The sequence below is a fragment of the Oncorhynchus mykiss genome, chromosome 18 (assembly GCF_057628025.1).
Source record: "Oncorhynchus mykiss isolate SJ-2025 chromosome 18, ASM5762802v1, whole genome shotgun sequence".
In the NCBI taxonomy this organism is placed as follows: Eukaryota; Metazoa; Chordata; class Actinopteri; order Salmoniformes; family Salmonidae; genus Oncorhynchus; species Oncorhynchus mykiss.
Genome location: NC_143039.1, coordinates 31,357,501 through 31,380,000, shown reverse-complemented (window position 1 = coordinate 31,380,000; position 22,500 = coordinate 31,357,501). Strand labels below are relative to the sequence as shown.

The 22,500-nt window shown below is 47.5% G+C and overlaps 1 protein-coding gene across 23 annotated transcripts in view; it reads left to right on the top strand.

Annotated features, from left to right (window-relative positions):
- Positions 1-22,500, top strand: part of LOC110495859 (bromodomain adjacent to zinc finger domain protein 2B) — an 81,698-nt gene that overhangs the window by 9,637 nt on the left and 49,561 nt on the right. For all 23 annotated transcript variants that reach the window (XM_036952312.2, XM_036952309.2, XM_036952308.2 and 20 more), the window contains exon 2: positions 3,224-3,267. The gene's annotated coding sequence lies outside the window, so the exon portion shown is untranslated. The remainder of the gene's footprint in view (positions 1-3,223; positions 3,268-22,500) is intronic.

Here is a 22,500-nt window from a genome sequence, read left to right as displayed (position 1 = left end):
GTCCCACAGTAGTGAACGTGGGCTGTGTTCAGTCTGATGACACACAGTCACATCAGCGTGTCTTAAAGGCTCAGTGAAGTCAACAGTTTTATATATATTTCTACACTATGCGGTTGGAATAATACTGTGAAATGGTGAAAATGATGATAATGCTGTTTAAAAATACATTTCAGCCTGTTTTGCTGTGATGGAGTTTTGGCCTTCCATGGTGACATCACCATGCGGTAAATGAGTTAATTAATAGACCAATAAGAAAGAGAGTTCCGAACCTCTCTGGACTCCCGAGTGGCTCAGTGGTCTAAGGCACTGCATCTTAATACAAGAGACATCACTACAGTCCCTGGTTCAGATCCAGACTGTATCACATCTGGCTGTGATTGGGAGTCCCGTAGGGCGGTGCACAATTGGCCAGGGTAGACCGTCATTGTAAATACAAATTTGTTCTTAATTAACTGACTTGCCTAGTTAAATAAAGAGAACCATTTTTTAACTTCAGTTTTCCACTTCCCACTCAGACCACTCCCATGAGAGTCCTAGCACAATTCTTGCTTGAGAAAGTGCTCTTTGCTAAGAAGCTCTTTTTGTTTCTTTTTGACCATTTTCATTTAAAAACAATCACAGTAAGTTACTTAATTGTTACCCAGAAATGATTTGATATTGAGATAAAAACGATTGCATCGGACCTTTAAGCTGAGGCCAGAGGCAGGTCCGTCCAATTAGCCGGTGAATGATAGCCCCATAGGCTAAGTGGAGGGAGACGGAGAGAGGCTCCCCTCAGATTCATCATGATGCTACTGTAGGAATTGGCTCCCAGCCATATTGGGAGCAGCATTACCAGGGCTGAATCAGAAATGGCACACACATACAGTGCCATCCCGCTCACACATACGCTCACACATACGCCCATGCGCTAACGGGTACACACGTGTGCACACACACACACACACACACACACTGTTTGTGTTACATAATAACAGTCCCTCGAGGGTGTCCTCTCTCTTAAATCCCACAAATGGATTGTGTTTATGTTCGTTGCTTTTCAGCCAGTTCTTGTGCTTTACATTGTTTGGGATAACCCACTCCCCAGTAATGGGACTTTCTCCATCAGGTCTAGGATAAGGCATTTAATGGAATAGAACACACAGAGAGGCTCTTCTGAATAAGCTGAGAGAGAGGATCAGAATTGCACTTAGGCAAACGTTTCTACCGCACAGATTCTTCTCCCTCCCCTCTTCCTCGTCTCTCCACAGAACAGACACTCACCTCTCGCCACAGATTCCATTTTGTCAGCTTCCAGCTCCAGATCATGTAACGATAAAAGATACTGCCCCGCAGTTAAACAGTGCCGGTAAATCACACGCAAAAGAAAGCTGGGAGAAGCAGTATTTTTAAGCAGAGAGAGAGAGAGAGAGAGAGAGAAGGGGGAGAGAGAGAGGGGTTCTTTGTGTTCTGTGTACTGACTTTGTGCGATGAAGAGATGAATCACTGCTATTTAAGGGATCGGTTTCCTGCAACTGATTGTGTGACGACTCAGTGGTGGATAGATTGTCAAGACTTGCCTGTTTTGTTCCCGAGGTTCCAGAAAAATGTCTGCGGCCAGTTCACAGTCAGTGCCCTCCTCTTTCATCCCTCCCTCTCTCCCTCCCTCCCTGGCCTGCGATTTCACAGATGAGCTGGGAGCAAAAGGAGTAAAAACACCTTTTTAGTGTGTCTGTCACTGAATGGCACTTTATGACGGCCTCGCTAAGGTTTCTCCTCACTAAAGTTAAAGTCTACATTACTAGATTTAACGTGACGGTTCTCTACGCCAAAGGCACTATTCAATTCCAGGCCTCCGGGGCCACGTCACAGCTGTTGCCCTGGAGGCCTGGAATTGAAAAGCCTTGTTCTACGTGGACCTGTTGTTTTGTGCCTGCAGGCTTACAGAATGTTTAGGCCTAGTTAGATGCTGCTTGCTATCGTTGTGTTGCTTATGACTGTGTTTGAGTAGAGCTCACGTAAAGAGCTTACTAAAGTGTTCTAGGCCCATTGTCTCAGCTAGCTAGCGCGGCCGTGGCATCAGCAGCTGATGTCGGGTCAGTGTGTATTTCAAATACCCAGGCAGGCGAAAACGGTGTGAAGTATGTAGCTTCAAATCTCGCCACTGTCATTACAGCACTCTTTGGCTGGGGGACTCATTTCAGCGTCTCGCCCTCTCCGAGGGAACATCCTTTAATCATGGCTCTAATAGGCCTTTATGAAGACTCTGCAGATGAATTCCCTCAGTCGGCTCAGCACGGTGTGTTTACACCACGGAGATGTGTAATCAAGGTGGTGTGTGTGTGTGTGTGTGTGTGTGTGTGTGTGTGTGTGTGTGTGTGTGTGTGTGTGTGTGTGTGTGTGTGTGTGTGTGTGTGTGTGTGTGTGTGTGTGTGTGTGTGTGTGTGTGTGTGTATGTGTGTGTGGAGGTTTCAGCCGTAATGGCGCGTGTTTCTGTGCCCCTGTGTCTGTCTGAGTGCTGTAGAGTTTTACCCAGTGTCAGGGTGAGTATGTGCACCAGAGTGACCAATGACACCACTAGCGGTGCTGCAGTGAGAGAGACAGTGCCACGGCTGTGACACACAGTCCGGACTGTCACCATGTCCTTTCATACACACAGGCTGAGAAAGCTCCCTCTCTGCCTCTCCCCTCCTCTGTGCTCCAGGAAGACAGATACATCAGAGACAGTGTAGCACTGAGGGGCGGGAGAACACTGGGAAGGGCTGGTCCTCTCTCTTAGCAAGAACTGTCTTGTGTTTTGGGAAAATATCCTCCTCCCTCACACCAAAAGCCATAATGTCTGGCTTTCATTCTAACAGGTTTAGCAGGAAAAAATTTATGACTGTGTGTTGCGCGGTGTGTTTGTGTTCGCAGGCCTGCTGAGCCTGCGACAGAGAGAGAGAGTGTGTGTGTGTGTTAGATCTGCTCTGCTTATGCTCAGTGCCAGCTCCTAGCTGGGTGTCAAAACGTCATTTCCTTTTGTTTGGTTTGATCTGTCAGTTGACCACAACAGCGCACAGAGCTTTGATATCGCTGTATGTTGGAAATTATGAATGAGGTATTCCTCCTCAGGGCCCAAACTGGTCGCCATTAGCGTTTAGATTGTATTTTTCATGGAGAACAGGTGAAATGACCGGTGTCATACAGGAGAGATATCAACGTATAAATGGATTTACCTGACTGTCGTCCTCTTTTTCTCTCTCAGGTGTTAGAGCAGTGATGTCACAGAGCTGAAGACATTTCCTATCAGTGAGTACGGACTCTTTATCATCTTTCTATCATCTCTGAACGACTGTCAACAACATTGCTTTTTCTGTTGTTGTGCCCTGTGTGACATTCCCTAATAGTTGTTATGAGAGAAGCTTTTGAAATAATTTTTGCTCAACTTGTCATCAACAATATTTGTTTGGCATAGAGGAGAGTTCGCAGGCTCCTTCGATTCCAGGCTTAATTAGATTTCATTCTTTCGACACGAGAGGATTTTCTCCCCCAATTAAATTTAACAAGGGCTCCTTGAAAAAGCAGTTGTTCTGATTACATTACACATTCAGAGTTTCATTCAGTGAATCGTGCAATTAATTACATTTCTCTCCATTTTGATCAGAACATTTTTGTGGGGGAGGGAAACATGCGAATGAACCATCATCAGTGTTTGTGATCTGTTGCAGTAACATTATAATCTAAACAGTTATTACAGTATCTGTTGATGTAGCCTAACATTGAATTGAAATTGTTAGGCCTATCAGTTGGAGGCGAATTGAATCATGTTCCTCAACAATATAGTGGATTAAGTTGGTTGGGCGGTTAGCCGCTTCTCACCCTCTCTTCTGTGGCACATCTGTTTGGCTCTGCTTATCTCTCTCTCTGTCTCTCTCTCTCTGTCTTTCTCTCTCTGTCTTTCTCTCTCTGTCTCTCTCTCTCTCTCTCTTTCTCTCTCTGTCTCTCTCTCTCTCTCCCTCTCTCTCTCTCTCTCTCTCTCTCTCTCTCTGTCTGTGTCTCTATTACCACTGGCTCTACTCCCTCAAGGTTTCACCGAGCAGACAAAGGTGACGGTTTTATCCCGCAGACAATGACTTGCACTTTTCTCCCTTTCTCACTTTATGGCTTTGTGCTGATGAGTGTGTCACCAGATCTAATCTCACACTTTAGAAATCAGCTTTATCTCTTATGCAGCTCAGCTCAGCTGGGGTGAGCGTACCATTGAGAGTTAGGTGTGTTTATGTATTTTGAGGTTGGCCTATTCAGCAGATAAAAGCAAATCTAAGGGGAACGGTTCTCCTCCTAAATGTGCTTTTCAAGGTGATGTTTGCCTGACGTACAATACACTTGATTTGAGAATCACCTGCACTGCTAATGGTAAGTTACACATTCTGAACCGGTGCTGGGCCTTTACCTATGACACATCATGTAACTTATCATTCATTGATAGCTGTATGCTATCAGTCATGATATTGACGGCTCCATTTGAAATTGATTTCCTGGAAATGCCGGGCTGGAGAACGGGTGGAAGGCAAACCCCTCTGGTGGCTGTGCTGATTTGCTCACTGTTGAACACTGCAGTGAAATGTCCACCTATCAGTCTCGAGTGATCGTACATTATTTCTGTCTGTTTATTCTTCCATTAGTCCATAGAAAACAGGCAGAACCTTGGCAAACATGGACGCCATCCAAACAGCCACAGTACAGAGCAGTTATCCACCATTAGTTCCTTTGAAAGAGGAGGGTAGGAACAGGGAGAGTGGTGCTTAAATACCCAGAGGGAATTACAAATGTTGAGAGAGAGAGAGAGAGTTGTATAGTATTGTTTAGAGAGTTTACAAAGGGATGGCAAAGTACACGTTGTGTGTGTACAAGCCTGTGTGGCGGTCGGTGCCGTTTTAAGATGGAGGATGCTACATTTTTTTAAAGGAACATGGCCTTATTTCTATTGCGGCATATTGGATGACTGTCAAGCATATTCCATTCACCCAGCTCAACGTAACACCAATAAGTTGAGGCTACTACACGATGCTACATTTTTCCCTGTACCCGTCATGAGGTTGCTACGACCAAGCCTATGAGTGAACGTTTACAGCGTAGGTGCACAGGTCGAGGGAATTGTGAGTAATCAAGGTGACAGGCAGTGACACATTTAATACCGCCTTGCGCACTGCATATAGCTGATCTAGAGTGTAATCATTAGTCCAACAGTTGCAAATGAGAGTTGTAGCGTTAGTAAACTCTGCTACAATCAGCAGCAAGCAGTTTAGCAGTTACATTGGCGGGCCGTGGTGGCAATAAATTAATAAAACCAAAAACTTACTTTGACTTGGAAGAGTTCCAGTGTTGGATAGTCATAGCCAGCTAGCAAACATATCTGTTTGAGCCAGGTGTTTGAGTAGTCTGAAACTAGCTAGCTGCATTCGATGCTAGCTAAGTCAGTGAAAGTGAAAAAATATATACTATGAAATATAGCTCTCTCTCTCTCTCTTTCTCTCTCTCTCTCTCTTGCTTCTCCTTCATTTTGGAAGAAATTAATTTATTCAAAACTGTTCAACTATTGTCTTTCTCTGAGTCAACTACTCGCTACATGTTATGCACTGCAGTGTTAGCTAGCTGTAGCTTATGGTTTCAGTACTAGATTAATTCTCTGATCCCTTGATTGGGTAGATGCATGTTGCATGCTGCAAGTGTGCTGATAGGTAGTTGTCATAATTACTGTGTAAGTCTATGGAAGGGGGGTGAGAACCATGTGCCCCTCAGGTTTAGTATTGAAGTCAATGTACCCAGAGGAGGATGGAAGCTAGCTGTCCTCCAGCTACACCATGGTGCTACCCTACATAGTGCTGTTGAGGCTACTATAGACCTTCATTGCAAACAGTGTGGTTTCATCAATTATTTGGTGACGTGAATATATTTACTATAGTTTTATCTAAAAAGGATAACTTGTTTAAGGTTTCACTTTTTATTTGTATGAAACTCACTGAGGAGGAGGGTCCTCCCTTCCTCCTCTGAGGAGCCTCCACTGAGGCCTGTGTATGTGTACACATGTATGCGAGGGTGTGAAAAGGAAACATTTTAAGAATAGATTGTTTTTCTTTGTTATATGTTTGGCATTCTCTTTTTGTTTTGCCACCCATGATCGGTAGAGAGAGGTGCTGAGAAGTGTGTTTGTGTGTTCATTTTTATGTGTGTGTGTTAGTGTGCAGTGTGTGTGTGTGTGTGTGTGTGTGTGTGTGTGTGTGTGTGTGTGAGCACAGTGTGTGTGTGCAGTGTGTGTGTATGTGTGTGTGAGCACAGCGTGTGTGTGCAGTGTGTGTGTGTGAGAGAGAGAAAGGTGAGAAGTCAGCCTTAATAACTAGCGGATGTTCCTGAACACACTTCCCTCCTTTCCTTCCCTTAGATGTGCAGTGTGTTCTCAGTATAGCCAGTGGCCTGACAGTTTGCTGGGTCTATGGTAGAAGATGGTAGCACTAAGTACTAGAGCTCAGTAGTACTGGGCTGAAAAGATGGAGGGAGAGAGAGGAGGAAAGAGAGAGAGAGAGAGGAGGGTGAAAGAGAGAGCGAGAGACCGGTGGGAGAGAGAGAAGACTGCTTTATTTATTTTCTTCGTAATGCTTTGTGCTATGTAAAACGTCAGATGATTTTAGTTAATTTGTGTGGTTGTATTTTGTCTTTTAAGTTAGTTGGGTTTGGTTATACTTAATGCAATATTGTACTGTCTACAATAACTAATAAAAGCTATTAGTAAGAGCTGTGGCAGTCGTCTTGCCTTCAGCCTGTATGTTTACTGATTACATCATCAACATGTGAAGCAGCACTTTAGACTGTGAAATTCAGCTTTCCCAGGAAGAGCTGCCGTTTCACTCTTTAGACTGTGTGGTGTGTGTGAGTGAGTGAGTGAGTGAGTGAGTGTGTGAGTGAGAGAGAGGTAATGCATGAAGGCTATCTGTACTTAAGCCAAGGTGCTGTGTGGAGGAGCAGTAATGCCTACACAGCCCCATCTGCTTTATCCAGCTTGAAATGCAATGCCTTTTAATGACAAATACGAATCACAGAGAGGTGTCGAGAGAGGGAGGAGTGAGAGGGAGAGGGGGTATGAGAGAGGGAGAGGGGGAAGGAGAGAGGGAGGAGTGAGAGGGAGATGGGGAGGAGTGAGAGGGAGAGGGGGAAGGAGAGAGGGAGGAGGAGTGAGAGGGAGAGGGGGAAGGAGAGGGAGAGGGGGAAGGAGAGAGAGGAGTGAGATGGAGAGGGGGAGGGAGAGGGGGAAAGGGAGAGGGAGAGGGGGAAGGAGAGAGAGGAGTGAGAGGGAGAGGGGGAAGGAGAGATGGAGGAGTGAGAGGGAGAGGGGGAAGGAGAGATGGAGGAGTGAGAGGGAGAGGGGGAAGGAGAGATGGAGGAGTGAGAGGGAGAGGGGGAAGGAGAGAGGGAGGAGTGAGTGGGAGAGGGGGAAGGAGAGGGAGAGGGGGAAGGAGAGAGGGAGGGAGGAGGGAGGGGGAAGGAGGAGTGAGAGGGGGGATGGGTGGGGGAAGGATAGAGGGAGGAGGGAGAGGGGGAAGGAGAGAGGGAGGAGTGAACGGGAGAGGGGAGGGGGAAGGAGAGAGGGAGGAGTGAGAGGGAGAGAGGGACGAGGGAGAGTGGGAAGGGGAGAGGGAGAGTGGGAGGGAGAGGGGGGAGGAGAGAGGGAAAACATCTCGAAGGTCAGGAGCAGCGGGCGGCCGTAGGGGAGAGACACGTGAGGCTGAGATTGTCTTGCGTCAGCCCCACAGCACTCTCTGTGTGTGTGTGTGTGTGTCAGTGTTTGTAATGTGTGTGTGTGTGTCTCATCTCCTGTTGGGCCAGCATTTCCATTCCACTCCCACTGTGTACAGCAGGACAGCTAGGCAGTATTTCCATTCCTAGTATCTAGTCCTGCTAAAGCAGGATTGTATACGACCGGGTGTTACTACACTGTACTGCAGGGATCATCAACTAGATTCAGCCGTCATCTGTTTGTTTTTTCTTGAGCGGGGGGGTCGGAACATAATTACAAATCATTTGTAGACTGCAAATTGAATCCCAAACAGATATAACATTTTACTAAAACATAACCATTTCAAACCTTGCTGAAGTTTGCATACGGTCACCCCCCCACCCCCCACTATTCTGCATGGGAATACTGATTTCTTAAATGAAAATGACTGATTTTATGGTGTTTCTACAGTATTTTATTTCCAACAATGAAAAATTAAATTAAAATGTTGTTTTCTCAGAAAGCTTGGGGAGCAAAGTAAAACCAACCGCAGGCCAAATTCGGCCCGCGGCTGCCAGTTAGGGAACCCTGCTGTACTATGTTATCCATGCCTGTGGTCGACTAGCAAAGACAGTTTAATCAGGGAAATACCAAGACTGTGCAACTACTTTACTTCCTCTTTTTAAACCATAAGGGCAGAGATGGTATGCACATGTGCATGAATGTTTCTGTGTCTGTGTGTGTCTGTGTGTATGCGTGTGTGTGTGTGTCGTGTTGATAGAGGGTTAGGGATAGCACGGCTGCTAACAATGAGAGCATTAGGGAGTTGAATTGAAACCGTGTTGTAGGAGGAGCATTCACACTGTGAGGCCTATATATTTTGTTACGAGCCTTTTGTCACAGCAAAGGGGAAACGGAGTGCATTTACTTCAGCCTGATGGAGAGTGGATCTAAGACAGTGTCGACAAGCAGCCTAAAGCATTCTGACACAGCCAGGGTGTTCGCAGATCCACTGAAGTGCTACTGTCTCCTAGAACCGCCATCTCTGACTTTTTCTTAGGAGTTTTCATATCTGTTACTGGAGCTTTTAGAAGTGTACAAAGTTAAATACAGTAACTCACACCATACACCCCCCCCATCCAACACACACTCACACTATACACCCCCCCCCATCCAACACACACTCACACCATACACCCCCCCCCCCCGTCCAACACTCACTCACACCATACACCCCCCGTCCCCGTCCAACACTCACTCACACCATACACCCCCCCCCCGTCCAACACTCACTCACACCACACCCCCTCCCGTCCAACACACACTCACACCATACACCCCCCCCCCCGTCCAATACACACTCACACCATACACCCCCCCCCCCTGTTCAACACACACTCACACCAGACACCCCCCCGTCCCACACTCACACACACTCACACCATACACACCCCCCCTGTCCAGCACACACTCACACCATACACCCCCCCCGTCCAACACCCACTCACACCATACACACACACTCACACCATACACCCCACCATCTAACACACACTCACATCATACCCCCCCGCCTAACACACACTCACACATGCACCCCCCCCCCCCCCCGTCCAACACATACTCACACTAAACACCCCCCTCCAACACATACTCACACTATACACCCATCTCCAACACATACTCACACCATACACCCCCCCCGTCCAACACACTCACACCATATACCCCTGTCCAACACACACTCACACCATATACCCCCATCCAACACATACTCACAACTTACCCCCCATCCAACACATACTCACACCATACACCCCCATCCAACACACACTCACACCATATACCCCCATCCAACACATACTCACACCATACACCCCCATCCAATACATACTCACACCATACCCCCCCGTCCAACACATACTCACACCATACACCCCCATCCAACACACACTAACACCATACCCCCCCCCCCCCCCCCGTCCAACACACACTAGTTGCAGTAATAGGTACTTTACTACACTACTGCCACGTCCTCTTTAAATCTCTCCAACGTTGTGTCTCACTAAATAAGACTTAAGCCCGGGTACTAATTCCCCTTCCCAAACAGCCCCCGTCAGTCACGCCCCAGTGAAGGGCAAGCACACAGGACCATGCTGTTCTTTTAAAGGCCCTGGTTCCCAATGCCATGAATCAGGGCTTTCACACCGGGACAGCGGAGGGAGGGAGGGAGCTCCAATCTGCTGAGTGACTGGCTGCCAGTAGAGCCACTCAGCCCATCCGGATTGAGATGGACTATTTCGAATGAAGGGCCTAGACAAACAGGGCTAGAATCTGAAGGCTTTAGGGTTTTGGGATTTTTACTGTGTCACGGGTGTAGCGGGGGTCACTAGGGGTGTGTGTATTAGAGGTAAACCGATTATGCTTTTTCAACGTAGATACCGATTATTGGAAAACCAAAAAAGCCGATACCGATTAATCGGCCGATTGTTTAAAAATGTATTTGTAATAATGACAATTACAACAATACTGAATGAACACTAATTTTAACTTAATAAAGTACATCAATAAAATCAATTTAGCCTCAAGTAAATAATGAAACATGTTCAATTTGGTTTAAATAATGCAAAAACACAGTGTTGGAGAAGAAAGTAAAAGTGCAATATGTGCCATGTAAGAAAGCTAATGTTTAAGTTCCTTGCTCAGAACATGAGAACATATGAAAGCTGGTGGTTCCTTTTAACATGAGTCTTCAATATTCCCAGGTAAGAAGTTTTAGGTTGTAGTTATTATAGGAATTATAGGACTATTTCCCTCTATACCATTTGTATTTCATTAACCTTTGACTATTAGATGTTCTTATAGGCACTTAAGTATTGCCAGTGTAACAGTATAGCTTCCGTCCCTCTCCTCGCTCCTCCCTGGGCTCGAACCAGCAACACAACGACAACAGCCACCATCGAAGCAGCGTTACCCATGCAGAGCAAGGGGAACAACTACTAGAAGGCTCAGAGCGAGTGACGTTTGAAACACTATTAGCGCGCTCTAACTAGCTAGCCATTTCACTTCGGTTACATCAGCCTCATCTCGGGAGTTGAAGTCATAAACAGCGCAATGCTTGACGCACAACGAAGAGCTGCTGGAAAAAGTGCTGTTTGAATGAATGTTTACGCGTCTGCTTCTGCCTAACATCGCTCAGTCAGATACTTGGATACTTGTATGCTCAGTCAGATTATATGCAACACAGGACACGCTAGATAATATCTAGTAATATCATCAACCATGTGTAGTTAACTAGTTAACTAGTGATTATGATTGATTGTTTTTTATAAGATAATTTTAATGCTAGCTAGCAACTTACCTTGGCTTACTGCATTCGCGTAACAGGCAGTCTCCTTGTGGAGTGCAACGAGAGAGAGGCAGGTCGTTATTGCGTTGGACTAGCTGTAAGGTTGCAAGATTGGATCTCCCGAGCTGACAAGGTGAAAATCTGTCGTTCTGCCCCTGAACAAGGCAGTTAACCCACCGTTCCTAGGCCGTCATTGAAACTAAGAATGTGTTCTTAACTGACTTGCCTAGTTAAATAAAGGTATAAAAAAATCAAAAAAATATTTTTACAAATCGGCAAATCGGCACCCAAAAATAGCGATTTCCGATTGTTATGAAAACTTGAAATCGGCCCTTATTAATTCCGATTAATCGGTCGACCTCTAGTGTGTATGCGTGCTTTTGTGTGGAGATGGCGATGTTTGGTTAACCAGGCTGTGTGTGTGTGTGTGTGTGTGTGTGTGTGTGTGTGTGTGTGTGTGTGTGTGTGTGTGTGTGTGTGTGTGTGTGTGTGTGTGTGTGTGTGTGTGTGTGTGTGTGTGTGTGTGTGTGTGTGTGTGTGTGTGTGTGTGTGTGTCTGAGGATGTCAGGCAGGCCCCTCCCTGGAGGATTGACCCAGAGTTGGTCAGCTAGGGGCTAGAGGGGTAAAGAGATGTCCCTCAGAAACACCACTAAATGGATCCCACTGTATACCGTTAACCCCTTGCAGCCATCTGGCAGCGCATTACAGGAGAGGTGCTGCTGTCCAAAACCACTCTGGTTTATTAGTCTCTCTCTCTGCTGGTTACACATGACTGAAGGAATGGCCTACCCAGATTTTACCTGCTACCCTTTCTTTCTTTCTTTCTTTCTTTCTTTCTTTCTTTCTTTCTTTCTTTCTTTCTTTCTTTCTTTCTTTCTTTCTTTCTTTCTTTCTTTCTTTCTTTCTTTCTTTCTTTCTTTCTTTCTTTCTTTCTTTCTTTCTTTCTTTCTTTCTTTCTTTCTTTCTTTCTTTCTTTCTTTCTTTCTTTCTTTCTTTCTTTCTTTCTTTCTTTCTTTCTTTGAGACCTTATGCAGGTGTAATTACGTTGTGGAGGGGGGGGGTGTTGATGCTGTTGGGGGTCCATGCTGAGGGAATTGGAATTGTATGGAGTCCCTGCAGGGGCCAGAAAAGCCCACTTGCGGCGCCAGGAGCCCCGCGCCAATGGCTCCCAGGGAGAGATCATTACTGTATTTGTGTAGTCACACTCCTCACTGAGAGAGAGAGAGAGAGAGAGAGAGAGAGAGAGAGAGAGAGTCACACAGAGCACTGGTGAAACTGTGAGGAGCCTGAGCCTCAGGGAAGTCATTACGGCTCCATCTCAGAGCTGGGAGAGGGAGAGGAGGCTCCCCCCGGCTGCTCTGGGGCATTGCACATAAATAAGAAAGTAAAGAAAGGAATGGAATCGATGATGAGACTGAATCAGGCTGTTTTGCCTAGTGAGTGAAAGGTTAGGCAGGGCGTGTGTGTGTGTGTGTGCTCAGATGTCTGGTCTGGTGTGCAGATGGCCAGGCAGGAACCCACTGAATGGGCCGCGCGTTTCATTTGGTAGTTAGAGCCCCAGCTGCCTTTCTCTCTTTCATCCCTGAGAGAGACAGAGAAGGAAAGAGACGGAGAGAGAGAAAAGGGGAATATTTTTCTATTCTATTTTCTCTCAGGACGAGCCATGCACGCACGCACACACACACACACACACACACACACACACACACACACACACACACACACACACGACAGGCTCTCACTCTCAGCAGCGCGAGGGGATGAAATGTCTCTTAACCAAGCCGCGTGCCCTCGAGCTACGGTAATTGCAGGTGAAATTCAGCTTCCTCTTTAAAATGCCATCTCTCTCTCTCTCCCTCCCTGCCACTGGGTCTCTCTCAGAAGTGTGTGAATCCCTCAGTCCCTGATGCGTCGCCAACCCCTGAGACACTCCCACAATGCACAGCGGAGATGGTTGCCCAGTGATATCAGTAGTGCTGAGGGGGAGGGGGGCTGCTGCTGCTGCTGTTTAGGAGAGGAACGGCACAGAGACTGTGTGTGTGTGTGTGCGTGTGCGTGTGCGTGTGCGTGTATAATATTCTTAGAGGGTGTGTGTGTGAAAGAGAGAGTGTTTGTGCGTGTATGTGCAATATTCTTAGAACGTGTGTGTGTGTGTGTGTGCGCGTGTGTCTACACCGTCAGCAGAGCTCGACTTAGAGGTGACACCAAGGTGAACGCGGCGTGTGGAATGCTCTCTCGACTCGGCAGGCAGCAAATGGCTCGGTGGCAGATGGAGTCTTTGTCAGGGAAGAAAAATGGCAGCTCCGGAACGTCAGAGAACCATCCCCCTCCTGACCCCCTCCCTCCTCCCTGCCTTTACACACACAGGCACGCAGGCAGGCACACGCGCACACACACACACACGCAGGCAGGCACACGCGCACACACACACACACACCTCATCATACCCCTCAGTGTTTCTCTCTCAGCTGACGGGCGGTGACCTTCCTCCTCTAGGGTTCCCTCGCTGTTTGATCAATTATCCCTCTCCCATTGTTTACCAGGAGGCAAGAGAGGCCTTAAAATGGCCACTGTCAGGTGGAAGGATAGATTTCCCAGACAGGGAGGGAGGCAGGCAGGGAGGGAAAGAGACACCAGTGCTGTGAAGAAGCACGGCTGGAGGCTGGGGAGGAGGAGAGAGGAGGGAGGAGCAGTTAGCCGGTTGTAGCCCTCTATACAGCAGCCATGATTACATGATTACATGACATTAGCTGTGAGTGAAGCCTACAGTCTGATACTGGTGGGTTTGATGTATGTTTATGAGAAAATGTCAGGTGATTGTTAGCCAGGGGTTAGGAGACTGTCAAAATGTCTGGATTATCTGTTATACTTGTCATCACAATTATATTTTCAGCATTTGTTTCCTGGTAAAAAGCTGTTCCTAGCAGCATCTTTGAGTCGGAAACGAGTATTGACGCTACCCCGCAGTCCCTTTACAGCGGATGTAAAACCATTAAAAAAAAATGTTTTAAAACGTTCCACCCACCGTTGTTTTACCCGCTGACCCTCTGCCGCTGACGGACACGTCCAGAATGCCATAAACACCTCCGTATTTTCAGCATCGAAGGAGAAGTGGAGAGTGAGGAAAAACGAGGAGGGATACGGGGAAAGGTCAGGAGGCAAAGAGAGAGGAGAAAAAAAACGGGGTGAACAAATGATGCACTAAGCGAAAGACACGCAGAGGTCCCGGTAGTTTAATATGTATGTGTTGCAGGTTTGATGGCTGCTTTCATTAGGCCCGCTCATTGTTATGCATAGATTGTTCTCCTGCAGCAAAATGAATATTGCATTCACACGGGCTCCCACCAAGGCGGCTTCCAGGGAAACATTCTTTGGATTGCAAGAAGCTTGGGAAGAATTCTTCTTCTTATTTTTAAATGTAGAATGGGAAAAGGGTGTTTGATGCAGCCTACTAGGTCCTAATTAAAACGATTTATAGCGTTGTCAGTCACTGTTGCTGATTTTGTTGGTTTTTACGCAGACAATGCGGGTTGGATACTCAAGTTAATTTAGGCACGTGGGTGTACTTGTGTGTGAAACAAGAAAAGAGAGAGATGGACAGATTTAATAAATCATAAATCATCATTTTTTTCTAATCCTCAGACTTGACTATGTTTCAACAGGAATTCCTAGCCTTAGTGGGACATGGGGGAAGGGCTCTGTGAGAAATATTAATAGCTATGGTGGGCGGCAAGGGGATCAGAGGCTCTATATTTTTTCCATATGTTTTGTAAGAGAACAGTACAGATGGACGATGTCCTGATCTGGAGTTTATCAGTCCCAAACAGACTATTCCTTCTCCATCCCACTAGTCTGAGCCACTCTGTCCAGGCCGCAGACGCGTTACACTCAGGCTATAGTGATATGATGATATGATCAAGTATGAATGACTGACCTTCACCGAATTACCTCTCCGGGATGTTGGAAAATAGAAAAGATTTCAATATTAGAAGGAAGAACCCAACTAGACGGAAGCACATTTGCTGTTGAAGCAGTCAATTCAATCTCAGAAGGAAAATGTCATTATTATTGATGAATGTATAGATTAGGCTGTAGTAATAGATTATGCCCAGGGTGTATAGCGTTTAGCCTATAGATAGCACGGTTCAGTAGCTCAACGGCGCAATGAAGACACAGTGAGTGAAATGCAGCTCCCACTGTGTTCATCTGAAGGACACAGAGGAGGAACCAGCGAGGACTGGAGTGGTCTAGATTGACAGTATAAAGGAGGATTTTAAGAATCGCCACCCTCTGCCCTTGATGTGACGGTGATAAGTACCTGTACCAAGGCTGAAAAAAATGCACATGCACACACACACGCACGCACACACACACACACACACACACACACACACACACACACACACACACACACACACACACACACACACACACACACACACACACACACACACACACACACACACACACACACACACAGCAGTAAGTGCGGTACAGTGCGGAGGGAACACTTTAATTTACAGTGCCTCAAGCAAATAATATGCTGTTGGCTGTTTTCTTCTGGAATATCACACTTACTGAGTAATCAATAGGTGCTGTCAGTACTCTTTATTACACTTGTATTATGCTGTGTGTGTGTTGGGGGTGGGGTGGGCAAGCCACTGCATATTTGTCCCATGGAGTAGAGGAGAGGCTGTCCTGTGTTAACCACAGCTGCTTCATCATCCCTTCAACCGCCACGTTTAGAGAGGGTTAATGTATCTCGCTGTGTTGGAGGTGAGATTGTCCTGTGATGTCTGACATCCATCTCGCCCTGTCACAGGCCCTGCTGCACACACACACGCACACACACACGCACGCACGCACGCACACTTCAGAGGACGTTCTGTGGCAGAGGTAACAGGAACTGTGTGTGTGTGCGTGCGTGCGTGCGTGCGTGCGTGTGTGCGTGTGTGTGCAGCAGGTCCTGAGACAGGGGAAGACAGATGTGGAGCCCCTCCCTGTCCCTGTGTGGAGTGGCCTCTCTTTCACACCAGTAACCACCAGCTCCACTTAACAACCAGCTTCACCAGTAACCACCAGCTCCACTTAACAACCAGCTTCACCAGTAACCACCAGTGCTGCTGCTGTTAGGAGGAGACAGACACTAAACAACCAGCTTCACCAGTAACCACCAGTGCTGCTGCTGTTAGGAGACAGACACTTAACAACCAGCTTCACCAGTAACCACCAGTGCTGCTGCTGTTAGGAGGAGACAGACACTAAACAACCAGCTTCACCAGTAACCACCAGTGCTGCTGCTGTTAGGAGGAGACAGACACTTAACAACCAGCTTCACCAGTAACCACCAGTGCTGCTGTTGTTAGGAGGAGACAGACACTAAACAACCAGCTTCACCAGTAACCACCAGTGCTGCTGTTGTTAGGAGGAGACAGACACTAAACAACCAGCTTCACCAGTAACAACCAGTGCTGCTGCTGTTAGGAGGAGACACTTAACAACCAGCTTCACCAGTAACCACCAGTGCTGCTGCTGTTAGGAGGATACAGACACTAAACAACCAGCTTCACCAGTAACCACCAGTGCTGCTGCTGTTAGGAGGAGACAGACACTAAACAACCAGCTTCACCAGTAACCACCAGTGCTGCTGTTGTTAGGAGGAGACACTAAACAACCAGCTTCACCAGTAACCACCAGTGATGCTGCTGTTAGGAGGAGACACTAAACAACCAGCTTCACCAGTAACCACCAGTGGCGCTGCTGTTATGAGACACACTTAACAACCAGCTTCACCAGTAACCACCAGTGCTGCTGTTAGGAGGAGACAGACACTTAACAACCAGCTTCACCAGTAACCACCAGTGCTGCTGCTGTTAGGAGGAGACAGACACTAAACAACCAGCTTCACCAGTAACCACCAGTGCTGCTGCTGTTAGGAGGAGACAGACACTTAACAACCAGCTTCACCAGTAACCACCAGTGCTGCTGTTGTTAGGAGGAGACAGACACTAAACAACCAGCTTCACCAGTAACCACCAGTGCTGCTGTTGTTAGGAGGAGACAGACACTAAACAACCAGCTTCACCAGTAACAACCAGTGCTGCTGCTGTTAGGAGGAGACACTTAACAACCAGCTTCACCAGTAACCACCAGTGCTGCTGCTGTTAGGAGGAGACAGACACTAAACAACCAGCTTCACCAGTAACCACCAGTGCTGCTGCTGTTAGGAGGAGACAGACACTAAACAACCAGCTTCACCAGTAACCACCAGTGCTGCTGCTGTTAGGAGGAGACAGACACTAAACAACCAGCTTCACCAGTAACCACCAGTGCTGCTGCTGTTAGGAGACAGACACTAAACAACCAGCTTCACCAGTAACCACCAGTGCTGCTGCTGTTAGGAGGAGACAGACACTTAACAACCAGCTTCACCAGTAACCACCAGTGCTGCTGCTGTTAGGAGGAGACAGACACTAAACAACCAGCTTCACCAGTAACCACCAGTGCTGCTGCCGTTAGGAGAAGACACTTAACAACCAGCTTCACCAGTAACCACCAGTGATGCTGCTGTTAGGAGGAGACAGACACTAAACAACCAGCTTCACCAGTAACCACCAGTGCTGCTGCCGTTAGGAGGAGACAGACACTAAACAACCAGCTTCACCAGTAACCACCAGTGCTGCTGCTGTTAGGAGGAGACAGACACTAAACAACCAGCTTCACCAGTAACCACCAGTGATGCTGCTGTTAGGAGGAGACAGACACTAAACAACCAGCTTCACCAGTAACCACCAGTGCGGCTGCTGTTAGGAGGAGACAGACACTAAACAACCAGCTTCACCAGTAACCACCAGTGCTGCTGCCGTTAGGAGAAGACACTTAACAACCAGCTTCACCAGTAACCACCAGTGATGCTGCTGTTAGGAGGAGACAGACACTAAACAACCAGCTTCACCAGTAACCACCAGTGCTGCTGCTGTTAGGAGGAGACAGACACTAAACAACCAGCTTCACCAGTAACCACCAGTGCTGCTGCTGTTAGGAGGAGACAGACACTAAACAACCAGCTTCACCAGTAACCACCAGTGCTGCTGCTGTTAGGAGGAGACAGACACTAAACAACCAGCTTCAGCAGTAACCACCAGTGCTGCTGCCGTTAGGAGAAGACACTTAACAACCAGCTTCACCAGTAACCACCAGTGATGCTGCTGTTAGGAGGAGACACCAAACAACCAGCTTCACCAGTAACCACCAGTGCTACTGCTGTTAGGAGGAGACAGACACTAAACAACCAGCTTCACCAGTAACCACCAGTGCTGCTGCCGTTAGGAGAAGACACTTAACAACCAGCTTCACCAGTAACCACCAGTGATGCTGCTGTTAGGAGGAGACAGACACTAAACAACCAGCTTCACCAGTAACCACCAGTGCTGCTGCTGTTAGGAGGAGACAGACACTTAACAACCAGCTTCACCAGTAACCACCAGTGCTGCTGCTGTTAGGAGGAGACACTTAACAACCAGCTTCACCAGTAACCACCAGTGCTGCTGCTGTTAGGAGGAGACACTAAACAACCAGCTTCACCAGTAACCACCAGTGCTGCTGTTGTTAGGAGGAGACAGACACTAAACAACCAGCTTCACCAGTAACCACCAGTGCTGCTGCTGTTAGGAGGAGACAGACACTAAAAAACCAGCTTCACCAGTAACCACCAGTGCTGCTGTTGTTAGGAGGAGACAGACACTAAACAACCAGCTTCACCAGTAACCACCAGTGCTGCTGCTGTTAGGAGGAGACAGACACTAAACAACCAGCTTCACCAGTAACCACCAGTGCTGCTGCTGTTAGGAGGAGACAGACACTAAACAACCAGCTTCACCAGTAACCACCAGTGCTGCTGCTGTTAGGAGGAGACAGACACTTAACAACCAGCTTCACCAGTAACCACCAGTGCTGCTGCTGTTAGGAGGAGACACTTAACAACCAGCTTCACCAGTAACCACCAGTGCTGCTGCTGTTAGGAGGAGACAGACACTAAACAACCAGCTTCACCAGTAACCACCAGTGCTGCTGCCGTTAGGAGAAGACACTTAACAACCAGCTTCACCAGTAACCACCAGTGATGCTGCTGTTAGGAGGAGACAGACACTAAACAACCAGCTTCACCAGTAACCACCAGTGATGCTGCTGTTAGGAGGAGACAGACACTTAACAACCAGCTTCACCAGTAACCACCAGTGCTGCTGCTGTTAGGAGGAGACAGACACTAAACAACCAGCTTCACCAGTAACCACCAGTGCTGCTGCCGTTAGGAGAAGACACTTAACAACCAGCTTCACCAGTAACCACCAGTGATGCTGCTGTTAGGAGGAGACAGACACTAAACAACCAGCTTCACCAGTAACCACCAGTGATGCTGCTGTTAGGAGGAGACAGACACTAAACAACCAGCTTCACCAGTAACCACCAGTGCTGCTGCTGTTAGGAGGAGACAGACACTAAACAACCAGCTTCACCAGTAACCACCAGTGCTGCTGCCGTTAGGAGAAGACACTTAACAACCAGCTTCACCAGTAACCACCAGTGCTGCTGCTGTTAGGAGGAGACAGACACTAAACAACCAGCTTCACCAGTAACCACTGCTGCTGCTGTTAGGAGGAGACAGACACTAAACAACCAGCTTCACCAGTAACCACCAGTGCTGCTGCTGTTAGGAGGAGACAGACACTAAACAACCAGCTTCACCAGTAACCACCAGTGATGCTGCTGTTAGGAGGAGACAGACACTAAACAACCAGCTTCACCAGTAACCACCAGTGCTGCTGCTGTTAGGAGGAGACAGACACTAAACAACCAGCTTCACCAGTAACCACCAGTGCTGCTGCCGTTAGGAGAAGACACTTAACAACCAGCTTCACCAGTAACCACCAGTGATGCTGCTGTTAGGAGGAGACAGACACTAAACAACCAGCTTCACCAGTAACCACCAGTGCTGCTGCTGTTAGGAGGAGACAGACACTAAACAACCAGCTTCACCAGTAACCACCAGTGCTGCTGCTGTTAGGAGGAGACAGACACTAAACAACCAGCTTCACCAGTAACCACCAGTGCTGCTGCCGTTAGGAGAAGACACTTAACAACCAGCTTCACCAGTAACCACCAGTGATGCTGCTGTTAGGAGGAGACACCAAACAACCAGCTTCACCAGTAACCACCAGTGCTGCTGCTGTTAGGAGGAGACAGACACTAAACAACCAGCTTCACCAGTAACCACCAGTGCTGCTGCCGTTAGGAGAAGACACTTAACAACCAGCTTCACCAGTAACCACCAGTGATGCTGCTGTTAGGAGGAGACAGACACTAAACAACCAGCTTCACCAGTAACCACCAGTGCTGCTGCTGTTAGGAGGAGACAGACACTTAACAACCAGCTTCACCAGTAACCACCAGTGCTGCTGCTGTTAGGAGGAGACACTTAACAACCAGCTTCACCAGTAACCACCAGTGCTGCTGCTGTTAGGAGGAGACACTAAACAACCAGCTTCACCAGTAACCACCAGTGCTGCTGTTGTTAGGAGGAGACAGACACTAAACAACCAGTTTCACCAGTAACCACCAGTGCTGCTGCTGTTAGGAGGAGACAGACACTAAACAACCAGCTTCACCAGTAACCACCAGTGCTGCTGCCGTTAGGAGAAGACACTTAACAACCAGCTTCACCAGTAACCACCAGTGATGCTGCTGTTAGGAGGAGACACCAAACAACCAGCTTCACCAGTAACCACCAGTGCTGCTGCTGTTAGGAGGAGACAGACACTAAACAACCAGCTTCACCAGTAACCACCAGTGCTGCTGCTGTTAGGAGGAGACAGACACTTAACAACCAGCTTCACCAGTAACCACCAGTGCTGCTGCTGTTAGGAGGAGACACTTAACAACCAGCTTCACCAGTAACCACCAGTGCTGCTGCTGTTAGGAGGAGACAGACACTAAACAACCAGCTTCACCAGTAACCACCAGTGCTGCTGCCGTTAGGAGAAGACACTTAACAACCAGCTTCACCAGTAACCACCAGTGATGCTGCTGTTAGGAGGAGACAGACACTAAACAACCAGCTTCACCAGTAACCACCAGTGATGCTGCTGTTAGGAGGAGACAGACACTTAACAACCAGCTTCACCAGTAACCACCAGTGCTGCTGCTGTTAGGAGGAGACAGACACTAAACAACCAGCTTCACCAGTAACCACCAGTGCTGCTGCCGTTAGGAGAAGACACTTAACAACCAGCTTCACCAGTAACCACCAGTGATGCTGCTGTTAGGAGGAGACAGACACTAAACAACCAGCTTCACCAGTAACCACCAGTGATGCTGCTGTTAGGAGGAGACAGACACTAAACAACCAGCTTCACCAGTAACCACCAGTGCTGCTGCTGTTAGGAGGAGACAGACACTAAACAACCAGCTTCACCAGTAACCACCAGTGCTGCTGCCGTTAGGAGAAGACACTTAACAACCAGCTTCACCAGTAACCACCAGTGCTGCTGCTGTTAGGAGGAGACAGACACTAAACAACCAGCTTCACCAGTAACCACTGCTGCTGCTGTTAGGAGGAGACAGACACTAAACAACCAGCTTCACCAGTAACCACCAGTGATGCTGCTGTTAGGAGGAGACACTAAACAACCAGCTTCACCAGTAACCACCAGTGATGCTGCTGCTAGGAGGAGACAGACACTAAACAAGGCCTATATTGTACTGCCTGAGAGACACTGTACCCACTTCTCAACTACAGTATAGCCTAAAGAAAGGAACGTGTAACTAAATAACCTTGAAGTTATGAAGATGGTGACAATGATTAGGCTGATTTTAGTGATGGTATATTATGCTGATTTTAGTGATGGTATATTATGCTGATTTTAGTGATGGTATATTATGCTGATTTTAGTGATGGTATATAATGCTGATTTTAGTTATGGTATTGTAACAACCCTGGGTTTATAAGCGCGGAAATCGACCTTGCGGCACGAGCATGCTTTTGCGGCACGGTCGATAGCGTGCCGGACCTCGGGCTCGAAGGTCGAGGGTTCGAGACCTGCTCCCTGCTGTTTCATTACAGTATATAATGCTGATTTTAGTGATGTTATATTATGCTGATTTTAGTGATGGTATATTATGCTGATTTTAGTGATGGTATATAATGCTGATTTTAGTGATGGTACTGTAACGACCCTGGGTTTATAAGCGCGGAAATCGACCTTGCCGCACGAGCATGCTTTTGCGGCACGGTCGATAGCGCGCCGGACCTCGGGCTCGAAGGTCGAGGGTTCGAGACCTGCTCCCTGCTGTTTCATTACAGTATATAATGCTGATTTTAGTGATGGTATATTATGCTGATTTTAGTGATGGTATATTATGCTGA